Source organism: Hylobates moloch, unplaced genomic scaffold (genome assembly GCF_009828535.3).
Source record: "Hylobates moloch isolate HMO894 unplaced genomic scaffold, HMol_V3 SCAFFOLD_44, whole genome shotgun sequence".
NCBI classification, from domain to species: Eukaryota; Metazoa; Chordata; class Mammalia; order Primates; family Hylobatidae; genus Hylobates; species Hylobates moloch.
The window spans coordinates 1,167,711-1,179,494 of record NW_026652319.1 but is presented as its reverse complement, the minus strand read 5'-3'; the positions used below and the strand labels follow the sequence as shown (position 1 = coordinate 1,179,494).

General features: G+C 39.1%; 1 protein-coding gene and 1 long non-coding RNA gene across 3 annotated transcripts in view; one reads left to right on the top strand and one right to left on the bottom strand.

The window, feature by feature from the left end:
* LOC116463613 (uncharacterized) overlaps nt 1-8,211 on the bottom strand; it is a 10,306-nt gene extending 2,095 nt beyond the window's left edge. The window contains exons 1-2 of the long non-coding RNA XR_004246734.2: nt 8,017-8,211; nt 660-719 (exon numbers count right to left, since the gene is read on the bottom strand). This is a non-coding gene — a long non-coding RNA (uncharacterized LOC116463613). The remainder of the gene's footprint in view (nt 1-659; nt 720-8,016) is intronic.
* The window catches only part of LOC116463610 (voltage-gated potassium channel subunit beta-1), a 494,700-nt gene that overhangs the window by 170,132 nt on the left and 312,784 nt on the right, over nt 1-11,784 (top strand). The window lies entirely within an intron of this gene.

Here is an 11,784-nt window from a genome sequence, read left to right as displayed (position 1 = left end):
GGGGGGCGGAGCCTGCAGTGAGCCGAGATCGCGCCACTGCACTCCAGCCTGGGCGACAGCGAGACTCTGTCTCAAAAAAAAAAAAAAAAAAAAAAAAAAAAAAAAAAATCATTTCCCTAGTTTTAAAAATGACTTTCTTAAGACCTGAGTAAAAAGAGGCTGTCCTGATGAGCTCATTGACCCTCAGAGATTTTTGTTCTTTTGAAGTCATTGCATTTCCACTATGGTTTAGTATGAACAAAGAAAATCAGGAACTCTTTTCTTACTTGAGTTCCAGGGGTTGTAGAGACTATAGAGCTTATTTTCTTCTTATCATTTTAAAAATGTACAAGTCTTGGAGCTGCTTTGGCATTTATTATTGATATAGAAAGAGTGCTCATTATTTAACATGCCTGTGCCTCCCTCCAGGGGATGGCAAATACCTGTCATGGTGTCTCTGGAAACAAGCTGGTCATAAGGTCCCATTTACAACAGAGAGTTGTGTACCTCCAGTTACCTGGAACAGGTAACGCCAGTATCAGGAATTGAAAATCTCCAGTCTAGGGATTAAGATGGCAAATAAGAGGCAGGACTGGCTTGTAGCTCCCACTCTGATGGACTGAGTGGTATGTGGAGATCCACATCATAAACTTGCTCCAAGAACTACTGCAGGAACATACCAGAAAAGCTGAGGGAATCCACAGACCCTTTGAAAGAACAGAATCACTGCTGCAGGCTCCCTGAGATGTGGAAAAACTGGAAAAACTGTGAGTCGGCTTGCTTTCTTCACAGGGAGGCTCGTGGTCTGAGGCAAGTTCTCAGCCCTGGTCACCAGCTACCAGACTCAGTGCTGTTGTGTGGGCATGGGAGTGAGACTGTCCTTTAGGACTGTAGGCTGTATGAGAGCCGGGTGAGGCCAGTGACTGCTGGCTTTTCCCCACTTCCCTGGTGACCTGTATGATTCAACAGAGGCAGTCATAATCCCCCTGCGAATATAACTCCTTTAACATTTAAGTCCAACTTAAAAAAAATAAAAAACATGATACAGGGTATGAAATGAAACTTCTTCAGTGAAAAAGAGAACATAAATAAAAAAGAATCACAACTGGAAATCAAGGACACATTTAGAGAAATGCAAAATGCACTGGAAAGTCTCAGCAATAGAATCAAACAAGCAGAAGAAAGAACTTCAGAGCTTGAAGACAAAGTTTTTGAATTAACCCCATCCATCAAAGACAAAGAAAAAAGAATTTAAAAAATGAACAAAACCTCCAAGAAATTTGGGACTATGTTAAATGTCCAAATCTAAGAATAATTGGTGTTCTCGAGGAATAAGAGGAATCTAAAAGTTTGGAAAACATATTTGAGGGAATAATTGAGGAAAACTTCCCAGCCTTGCTAGAGATCTAGACATGCAAATACAAGAAGCTCGAAGAACATATGGGAAATTCATCACAAAAATGTCATCACCTGGGCACATAGTCCTCAGGTTATCTAAAGTCAAAAACGAAGGAAAGAATCTTTTTATCATTATTATTATTATACTTTAAGTTCTAGGGTACATGTGAACAACGTGCAGGTTTGTTACATAGGTAAACCTGTGCTATGGTGGTTTGCTGCACCCATCAACTCGTCATTTACATTAGGTATTTCTCCTAATGCTATCCCTCCCCCAGCCCCTAACCCCTCGACAGGCCCCAGTGTGTGATGTTCCCTGCCCTGTGTCCAGGTGTTCTCGTTGTTCACCTCCCACCTATGAGTGAGAACATGCGGTGTTTGGTTTTCTGTCCTTGTGATAGTTTGCTTTTAGAATGATGGTTTCCAGCTTCATCCGTGTCCCTGCAAAGGACATGAACTCATCCTTTTTTATGGCTGCATAGTATTCCATGGTGTATATGTGCCACATTGTCTTTATCCAGCCTATCATTGATGGACACTTGGGTTGGTTCCAAGTTTTTGCTATTGTGAGTAGTGCCATAATAAATATACGTGTGCATGTGTCCTTATAGTAGCAGGATTTATAATCATTTGGGTATATACACAGTAATGGGATCACTGGGTCAAATGCTATTGCTAGTTCTAGATCCTTGAGGAATCACCACACTGTCTTCCACAATGGTTGAACTAATTTACACTCCCACCAACACTGTAAAAGTGTTCCTGTTTCTCCACATCCTCTCCAGCATCTGTTGTTTTCTGACTTTTTAATGATCGCCATTCTAACTGGTGTGAGATGGTATCTCATTGTGGTTTTGATTTGCATTGGTCTGATGACCAGTGATGATGACCATTTTTTCATGTGTCTGTTGGCTGCATAAATGTCTTCTTTTGAGAAGTGTCTGTTCATATCCTTTGCCCACTTTTTGATGGAGTTGTTTGATTTTTTCTTGTAAATTTGTTTAAGTTCTTTGTAGATTCTGGATATTAGCTCTTTGCCAGATGGGTAGATTGCAAAGAGTTTCTCCCATTCTGTAGGTTGCCTGTTCACTCTGATGACAATTTCTTTTGCTGTGCAGAAGCTCTTTAGTTTAATTAGATCCCATTTGTCTATTTTGGCTTTTATTGCCATTGCTTTTATTGCTTTTATTGCCATTGTCATGAAGTCTTTGCCCATCCCTATGTCCTGAATGGTATTGCCTAGGTTTTCTTCTAGGATTTTTATGGTGTTAGGTCTGACATTTAAGTATTTAATCTGTCTTGAGTTAATTTTTGTATAAGGTGTAAGGAAGGGATCCAGTTTCAGCTTTCTACATATGGCTAGCCAGTTTTCCCAGCACCATTTATTAAATAGAGAATCCTTTCCCCATTGCTTGTTTTTATCAGTTTTGTCAAAGATCAGATGGTTGTAGATGTGTGGTGTTGTTTCTGTGGCTCTGTTCTGTTCCATTGGTCTATATCTCTGTTTTGGTACCAGTACCATGCTGTTTTGGTTACTGTAGCCTTGTAGTGTAGTTTGAAGTCAGGTAGCATGATGCCTCCAGCCTTGTTCTTTTTGCTTAGGATTGTCTTGGCTATGTGGGCTCTCTTTTGGTTCCATATGAACTTTAAAGTAGTTTTTTCCAATTCTGTGAAGAAAGCCAGTGGTAGCTTGATGGGGGTAGCATTGAATCTAAATTAATAAATTACCTTAGGCAGTATGACCATTTTCACGATATTGAAGGAAAGAATCTTAAGAGCTGTGAGGGAAAAGCATCAGATAACCTATAAAGGAAAACCTATCAGATTAACAGCAAATTACTCAGCAGAAACCATAGAAGGGACTGGGGTCGCATCATTAGCCTCCTTCATCAAAATAATTATCAGTCAAGAATTTTGTGGCCGGGCCTGGTGGAAGCTCATGCCTGTAATCCCAGCACTTTGGGAGGTCGAGGCGGGTGGATCACCTGAGGTCAGGAGTTTGCGACCAGCCTGGTCATGGTCAACATGGTGAGACCCCGTCTGTACTAAAAATACAAAAATTAGCCAGACATGGTGGCAGGTGCCTGTAATCCCAGCTACTTGGGAGGTTGAGGTGGAAGAATTGCTTGAATCTGGGAGGCGGAGGTTGCAGTGAGCTGAGATCGTGACATTGCACTCCAGCCTGGGCGACAAGATCAAAACTCTGTCTCAAAACAAACAAACAAACAAACAAAATTTTGTTTTCAGCAAAACTAAGCTTCATAAATGAAGGAAAGATACAGTCTTTTCCAGACAAACAAACACTGAGAGAATTTGCCACTACCAAGCCAGCACTGTAAGAACTGCTAGATGGAACACTAAATCTTGAAACAAATCCTCAAAATATACCAGAATAGCATCTCCTTAAAGCATAAATCTCACAAGACCTATATAACAATAACACAATGAAAAAACAAAACCAAACAAGGTATTCAGGCAACAAAAAGCATGATGAATAGAATAGTACCTCACATTTCAATATCAACATTGAATGTAAATGGCCTAAAGTGCTCCACTTAAAAGAATCGGAATGGCAGAATGGATAAGAATTCACCAACCAAATTTCTGCTATCTTCAGTAGACTCACCTAACACATGAGGACTCACATAAACTTAAGGTAAAGCAGGGGCAGAAAGAAGATATTCCCTGCAAATGGACACTAAAAGTGAGCAGGAGTAGCTATTCTTCTGTCAGACAAAACAAACTTTAAAGCAACATCAGTTAAAAAAGACAAAGAACACTATATAATGATAAAAGAACTAGTCCAACAAGAAAATATCACAATTCTAAATATACATGCATCTAACACTGGAGCTTCCAAATTTATAAAACAATTACTGCTATACCTAAGAAATGAGCTAGACAGCAACACCATAATAGTGGGGGACTCTAACACTCCACTGACAGCACTAGACAGGTCATGAAGACAGAAAGTCAACAGAGAAACTGACTTAAACTATACCCTACAGCAAATTGACTCAACAGATATATTTACAGAACATTCCACCCAACAACTACAGAATATACATTCTATTCATCAGCACATGGAACATTTTCCAAGATAGATAATATGATAGGCCACAAAACAAGTCTCAGCAAATTTAAGAAAATTGAAATTTCATCAAGTACTCTCTCAGACTACAGTGGAATAAAATTGGAAATCAACTCCAAAAGGAACCCTCAAAACCATGCAAATATATGGAAATTAAATAACCTGATCCTGAATGATTATTGTTGGGTCAACAATGAAATCAAGATGGGAATTAAAAAATTCTATGAACTGAATGATAATAGTGACAAAACCTGTCAAAACCTGGGATGCAGCAAAAGCAGTGCTAAGAGGAAAGTTCATAGCATTAAATGCCTACATCAACAAGTCTAAAAGAGCACAATTAGACAATCTAAGTTCTTACCTCACAGAACTGGAGAAACAAGGACAATTCAAACCCAAACCCAGCAGAAGAAAAGAAATAACGATGATCGGAGCAGAACTAAATGAATTGAAACAAACAGCAACACAAATACAAAAGATAAATGAAACAGAAAGCTGATTCTTTGAAAAGATAAATAAAATTGATAGACCATTAGAGAGATTAGCCAAGAAGAGAGAAGATCCAAATAAGCTCCATTAGAAATGAAACGGGGGATATTGCAACTCATACCACATAAATACAAAACATTATTCAAGGCTATGAACACCTTTACATGCATAAACTAGAAAACCTAGAGGAGATGGAGAAATTCCTGGAGAAATAACCCTCCTAGATTAAATGAGGAAGATATAGAATCTCTGAACATAACAATAACACGCAGTGAGATTGAAATGGTAATTTAACAATTGTCAACAAAAAAAAGTTCAGGACCAGACCTATTCACAGCTGAATTCTATCAGACATTCAAAGAAGAATCGGTACCAATTCTATTGACACTATTCCAAAAGGTAGAGAAAGAGGAAATCCTCCGTAAATCATTCTAGGAAGCCAGAATCACCCTAATACCAAAACCAGGGAAGGACATAACAAAAAAAGAAAACTACAGACCAATATCCCTGATGAACACAGATGCAAAAATCCTCAAAGAAAATGCTAGTGAACCAAGTCCAACAATGTATCAAAAAGATAATTTATCATGATCAAGTGGTTTCAAACCAGGGATGCAGGGATGGTTTAACATACACAAGTCAATAAATGTGATACACCACACAAACAAAATTAAAAACAAAAATCACACGATCATCTCAATAGATGCAGAAAAAGCATTTGACAAAAATCCAACATTGCTTTATGATTAAAATCCTCAGCAAAATCGGCATAGAAGGGACAAACGTTAAGGTAATAAAAGCCATCTATGACAAACCCACAGCCAATATTATACTGAACAGGGAAAATTGGAAAGATTCCCCCTGAGAACTGGAACAAGACAAGGATGCCCACTTTCACCACTTCTGCTCAACATAGTACTGGTAGTCCTAGCCAGAGCAATCAGACAAGAGAAAGAAATAAAGGGTGTCTAAATTGGTAAAGAGGAGGTCAAACTGTTGCTGTTTGCTGATGATATGATTGTATACCTAGAAAAACCTAAAGACTCATCCAAAAAGCTCCTAGAACTGGTAAACGTATTCAGCAAAGTTTCAGGATACAAAATTAATGCACACAAATCAGTAGCTCTGCTGTATACCAACAGCGACCAAGCTGAGAATCAAATCGAGAACTCAACTCCTTTCACAATAGCTGCAAAAAATAATAATAATAAAGTACATAGGAATATACCTAACCAAGGACATGAAAGACCTCTACAAGGAAAATTACAAAGTACTGCTGAAAGAAAACATAGATGACATACGAATGGAAACACATTCCATGCTCATGGATTCAATATTGTGAAAATGACCATACTGCCAAAAGCAATCTACAAATGCAATGCAATTCCCATCAAAACACCACCATCATTTCTCATAGAACTAGAAAAAAAAATCCTAAAATTCATATGGAACCAAAAAAGAGCCCACAGAGCCAAAGCAAGAGTAAGTAAAAGGAACAAACCTAGAGGCATCACTTTACCTGACTTCAAACTATACTGTAAGGTCACAGTCACCAAAACAGCATGATACTGGTATAAAAATTGGCACATAGACCAGTGGAACAGAATAGAGAACCCAGAAATTAAGCCAAATACAGTCAACTGATCCTTGACAAAGCAAATAAAAACATAAAGTGGGGTAAGGATACCCTATTCAACAAATGGTGCTGGGATAATTGGCTAGCTACATGTAGAAGAATGAAACTAGATCTCTGTCTCTCACCTTATACAAAAATCAACTCAAGATGGATCAAAGACTTAAATTTAAGATCTGAAACCATAAAGATTCTAGAAGATAACATCAAAAAACCCTTCTAGACATTGGCTTAGGCAAGACTTCATGACCAAGAACCCAAAAGCAAATGAACCAAAAAAAAGAGAAATAGATGGGACTTAAATAAACTAAAAAGCTCCTGCACAGCAAAATAAATAATCAGCAGAGTTAACAGACAAAAAATCTCAGAAATCACCACTAAAGAACTTATTCATGTAACCAAGCACCACCCGTTCCCCAAAAACCTATTGAAATCAAGAAAAGGAAAAAAGAAAAGAAAAGCTCATCTGCAAAGCTTGTGAACAACTTTCCATGTTTTGGCGGTGATCCTTTTATTCCAGTTTCAGAAAACACCCCACAGCCAAGCCCAGCACTCCTCCTCTCTCTTGTGTAAGCGATAAGCACCATTAATAGTCCTGTCAGTCTTGATTAATTCTGTGCACAATGATCAAGAGAGTATTTTGACTTTGGGGCGAATCAAACCATGGTGGACTATGACACAGACATAAGGGATAAACATTTACTAAAAGTAAAAAACACAGAGCCTGGAGCTTGTAAGGATTCCATAGAAATAAAAGCATATGAAGAATGAATTCCAACTATAGATTTTTTACAAAGCTCCATGATGATTAAGTGCTTTTGGGTTATTCTATTCTATAATATTTAATGGTTTCTAAATCTACTTCTTGGTCACAATGTTGCTTTTAAAAAGTCATCCATTAGGTCTTTGTGTGAACAAATGTAGGCCGTTACTCCGCTGATCAGTAACTAATGCAAGGAAAAAGTTCTTTTTTATTGTTTTACAACATGAACTCGTTTTGATTTAGTACCAAACCGACTGGCCAGTTGCAAGAATGAAACTAATTTAAAAAGCAAAGACAAAGGGCATTGTTCTCAAAGGTATTTGATAGGCCCTGAACGTTTGACTTAGAAAAAAAAGTGTTTGGAATTACAATCAATGTTGCAATAAAGTGGGACAATTCCAAGCAACTAAAAAAGACTTTCTCTCCGATTTCAGTGAGAATTGTCTTTTCTTATGATAGTCTGAATCTAGCATGTGTATACTATTTTTATATGCAAATTAGTATATGATTCTCTTGTTTGATTCAACAATAGGTGATGTAGGTAAAGTCGACATTATTATACTTCAGGAAAGAAGGCAAATGAGACCAGAGTAGTTAGGAAATTTGTTCCTGGTCATGCAGTTAGTAAACAGGGATGCTTAAACATAAACCCCAGTCACTCACCAAATGATTCTCCTCTTCATGTAACAGGCTGAAGGTCCCCACTAGCAGGCACAGTGCTAAGTTCTCACCCTAAACCCCGGAAACGCCCTTTTAGGGCACCATCCTGGTTAAGAGCTGTTTAGGCAAACTGTGCTTAAGGAGGGACCTCCTTGTACACAGCTGTTCTGCTTAGACATGGCTTTTCCTCCTCTAGCCCTTTCTGCCATGTCATCAGTACAAGGTCAGAAAGAGACACTGAGTCAGCAATGAATATGGGAATTATCTGCACATTTAGCAGTGGAATCCTAGAGGCACGGGAAGAGAGAGCAGGTAACTGGTAGGATCCAGTTTTAAACTTACCTTCTTGTTGCATACATTGAAAGTAAACATCAGAAATGTCTTCCACCTTAAAATTTTGCAGAATAATTTTTTGTACCAAATTGGTTCAATTCCATTCTTGTCTTCATTCATTCCATTCCACACATCTTTATTGAGCACCTCCCCTTGGCAGTAACTGTGTCGGCGGGAAGTCAGACGCTGTCCTTGGCCTCAGATAGTGCACAGTCTTCCAATGAAGGGGAGAGGAGAAAAGAAGCAAGTGCCGGTTAGGAGGTGGGATGTAGCTGAAACCTTAGATGTTGTGATTCACAAAAAGCCATACACGTCTTGTCCGCAGCCCTACCATGTGCTTTGAACATAGGAGCAGCAGTTGATGGTTTTGCCTCCATTTGACTGTTACAGATCCCAGCCCCTATGTTGTTTCCTCAGGCATTTCTGGAAGTCCCTGAAATGTATCTCATGTGTGATCAAAACCAAGCCTGGTCAGCCTTCACACAGCATCTGCTGTTTCCTCCTTCTCACTAGCCTGCCTCTTCGGGTTCTATCATGTTCCACTAGAGACCGTTGCAGGTGTGCTGGAGCTCGGAGGTGGGAAGTGGGGAGGGCACCTCTCCTTCTCATGTTGCCCTCCACTGAAAGGCTCCAAAGGTTTACAGAGTCTTAAGTGAAATAGCTTGTTCAGGTTGAGTTACAGGACTTTCTTACCCTTGACCTAGGTTGTAGTCAATGGGGGACAGATCAGAGAAAAACCTCAGTGACAGCCACTATATGATTCTCAGGATCGCTCTCCTCTTCTGACCACCCTATTTCTCCTTCCACTAGGACCAGTTTTCTGTCTATGCCCACATGATCCTTTGCAGGCTGGTTATTTCCTACTGTCAAGATTCTGGGGAAGCCCGCCTCTGAGTTCCATGGCATACCTGAACCCCAGCGGAGACTAGGGTTTACACAGAGAGAAGGTGTTGTTCTAGTGTGGAGTTTGGGGAGAGGGCACTAGACATACCCCAGAGGCACCATTCCCCTCTTCCTTGTGTGTAAAGGGGAGCCTCTGAGGAGTCTCAGCCCTGAACACAGTTTTTTTGAGGGAGAGGTTTGAAACTCTGTTTTAAAAAGAACAAGACTATTTTTCTTTCTATGGTGTATTAGTTCATTCTGACACTGCTATAAAGAAATACCTGAGACTGAGTAATTTGTAAAGAAAAGAGGTTTAATTGGCTTGTGGTTCTGCAGGCTGTACAGGAAGCATGGCTGGGGAGGCCTTGGGAAACTTATAATTATGGTGGAAGGCACAGCTTACATGGCCAGAGCAGGAGGAAGAGAGTGGGGAGGCGTGCTACACACCTCACAGATCTGTGAGAATTCACTTATAGTCAAGAGACCGGCAAAGGAGAATCTGTCCCCTTGATCCAATATCCTCCCACCAGGCCCCTCCTCCAACCTTGGGGATTACAATTTGACATGAGATTTGGGCAGGGACACAAATTTAAACCATATCATGTGGTTACAGATAAAAGATGGGACACAATTATGTCGGATGCATTAATGGAAAGGACAACACTTATTCATCCTGAAGTGTAATCAATGGAGGAGTAAGATGATGTAGAGTCATTTCCTAAGCTGGTAAGAAGATGGGCTCAGAAAAGCAGGAGGCACTAGAGGTCTTAAATGAGGGGTATAGAGAGGGGTACAGAGAAGAGAGACAATGGATTAACACAGAAATGTATCAAAGACCTTCCAGTTTTGACTGTGCTAATTCCTCGCTTCCTCTCCAGTTGGGTGTTGGTAAATAGCAGCTGTGCCTAGAGGTACTTGTTTGGGTGGCAAGATATTGCCAACCCTGCAATTATAATTTAAAAAGGTTTTTTTTTAAGAGAAGACCACATTCCTATGTAGGAAGAGCCTATGTCCCTAACTGTGATAGTTGGTATAGTATGGGAAAACATTTAGTTAGACATCTAACACATATTTTTTGATTGTTTCATTATGTTTCAGGCCTGGTGCTGAATGTTCTACCTGTAAAGATAAGCTCACAGGCTTATTCTTTATTATATAAGCTTGACATCCAAAGAGCATGAGGCAAAACAATACTTAGAATTGTTATCATCTAGTTTTAAGTTTCTTAATGGCTGCACCATTTTATCATATTTGTGGCCTTGTGTTCATTTATCTATTCATTTAACAATACAGTCATGTACCACATAATGACATTTCAGGCAATGACAGACCACATATATGATCATGGTCTCATAAGATTATATTTGTGCTGTACCTTTTTACATTTAGATACACAAATACTTACCATTGTGTTACAATTGCCTACAGTATTCAGTAGAGTAACATGCTGCACAGGTTTGTAGTCTAGGAGCCATGAGATGTACCATATAGCCTAGGTGTGTAGTAGGCTATGCCATTTAGGTCTGTGTAAGTGCAATCTATGATGTTTACACAATGACATGACAAATTGCCTAACGATACATTTCTCAGAGTGTATCTCTGTTACTAAGCAACATATGGCTGCATTTATTCAGAGATAGATTGTTGTGTGTAATATACAGTGACATTGGGTATAAAACAGTAAAGACAAGGAGCTTGACTTGTGGAATTTACATAAGAGAGAGAGAGAGAGAGAAAACAAAGATGTCAACATCCAAATAAATATACACATACAGCTTGTGCTATGAAGTAAACAAGAGGGATGATGAGATAAAGAATAGGAATGCAGGGAGTGGTTTTTCTTAAGAAGTCAGAACCTCTCTGATCTAAGTAGTAGACACAGGATATGTTTATTTATGAGAATTACATATGATTGTGTACCTTCTGTATGTATATATCAGTAAAAAGGTTTATTTACTTTTACAAAAAGTTAGCATTAAAATTGTATGCACACACTTTAGAGAGTCAACACATCCTGAGGATCTGTTGGGAGAAAGTCTTCACCCTCCCTCTTTTCCCTCTTCTGGAGAAAACTGCCTTTTACTCTTAGATGGATCTGTTCGTAACTTCTGTGTTGATGATTTGGGGTATGATAGCTTTCTCTCCTCCTCTTGCTCTGGTGCACAGGTGTACCCTTTCCATCCTCTTCTTACAGATTTATCTTCAGTTTGATTACAGCAATATTCAAGACTTGCATCGTTTTGACCACAGTTGAGCTGGGATTACTTGTAATCACATATGATTACTTTTCTTTTCCTGTAATTAATGAGGACTAAGCTCTGATTTTTTTATTTTGCCCAAACTCCTATCTAAGGGGTCTGGGGAGTCATGTCCTACAAACCATAAATTCTTATCAGATGGGTTTTATTTGACTCTTTATATCATGACTTACTTTCCAATCTGACTCTGGCATATCAAGGAAGAAAATAAAAAATGTTTTACCCCAAAATATATTTCCTTGCCATACCTTGAAATTGCCCTACAAAATATCTTGTGGGAAAAATCCATATTCTATAG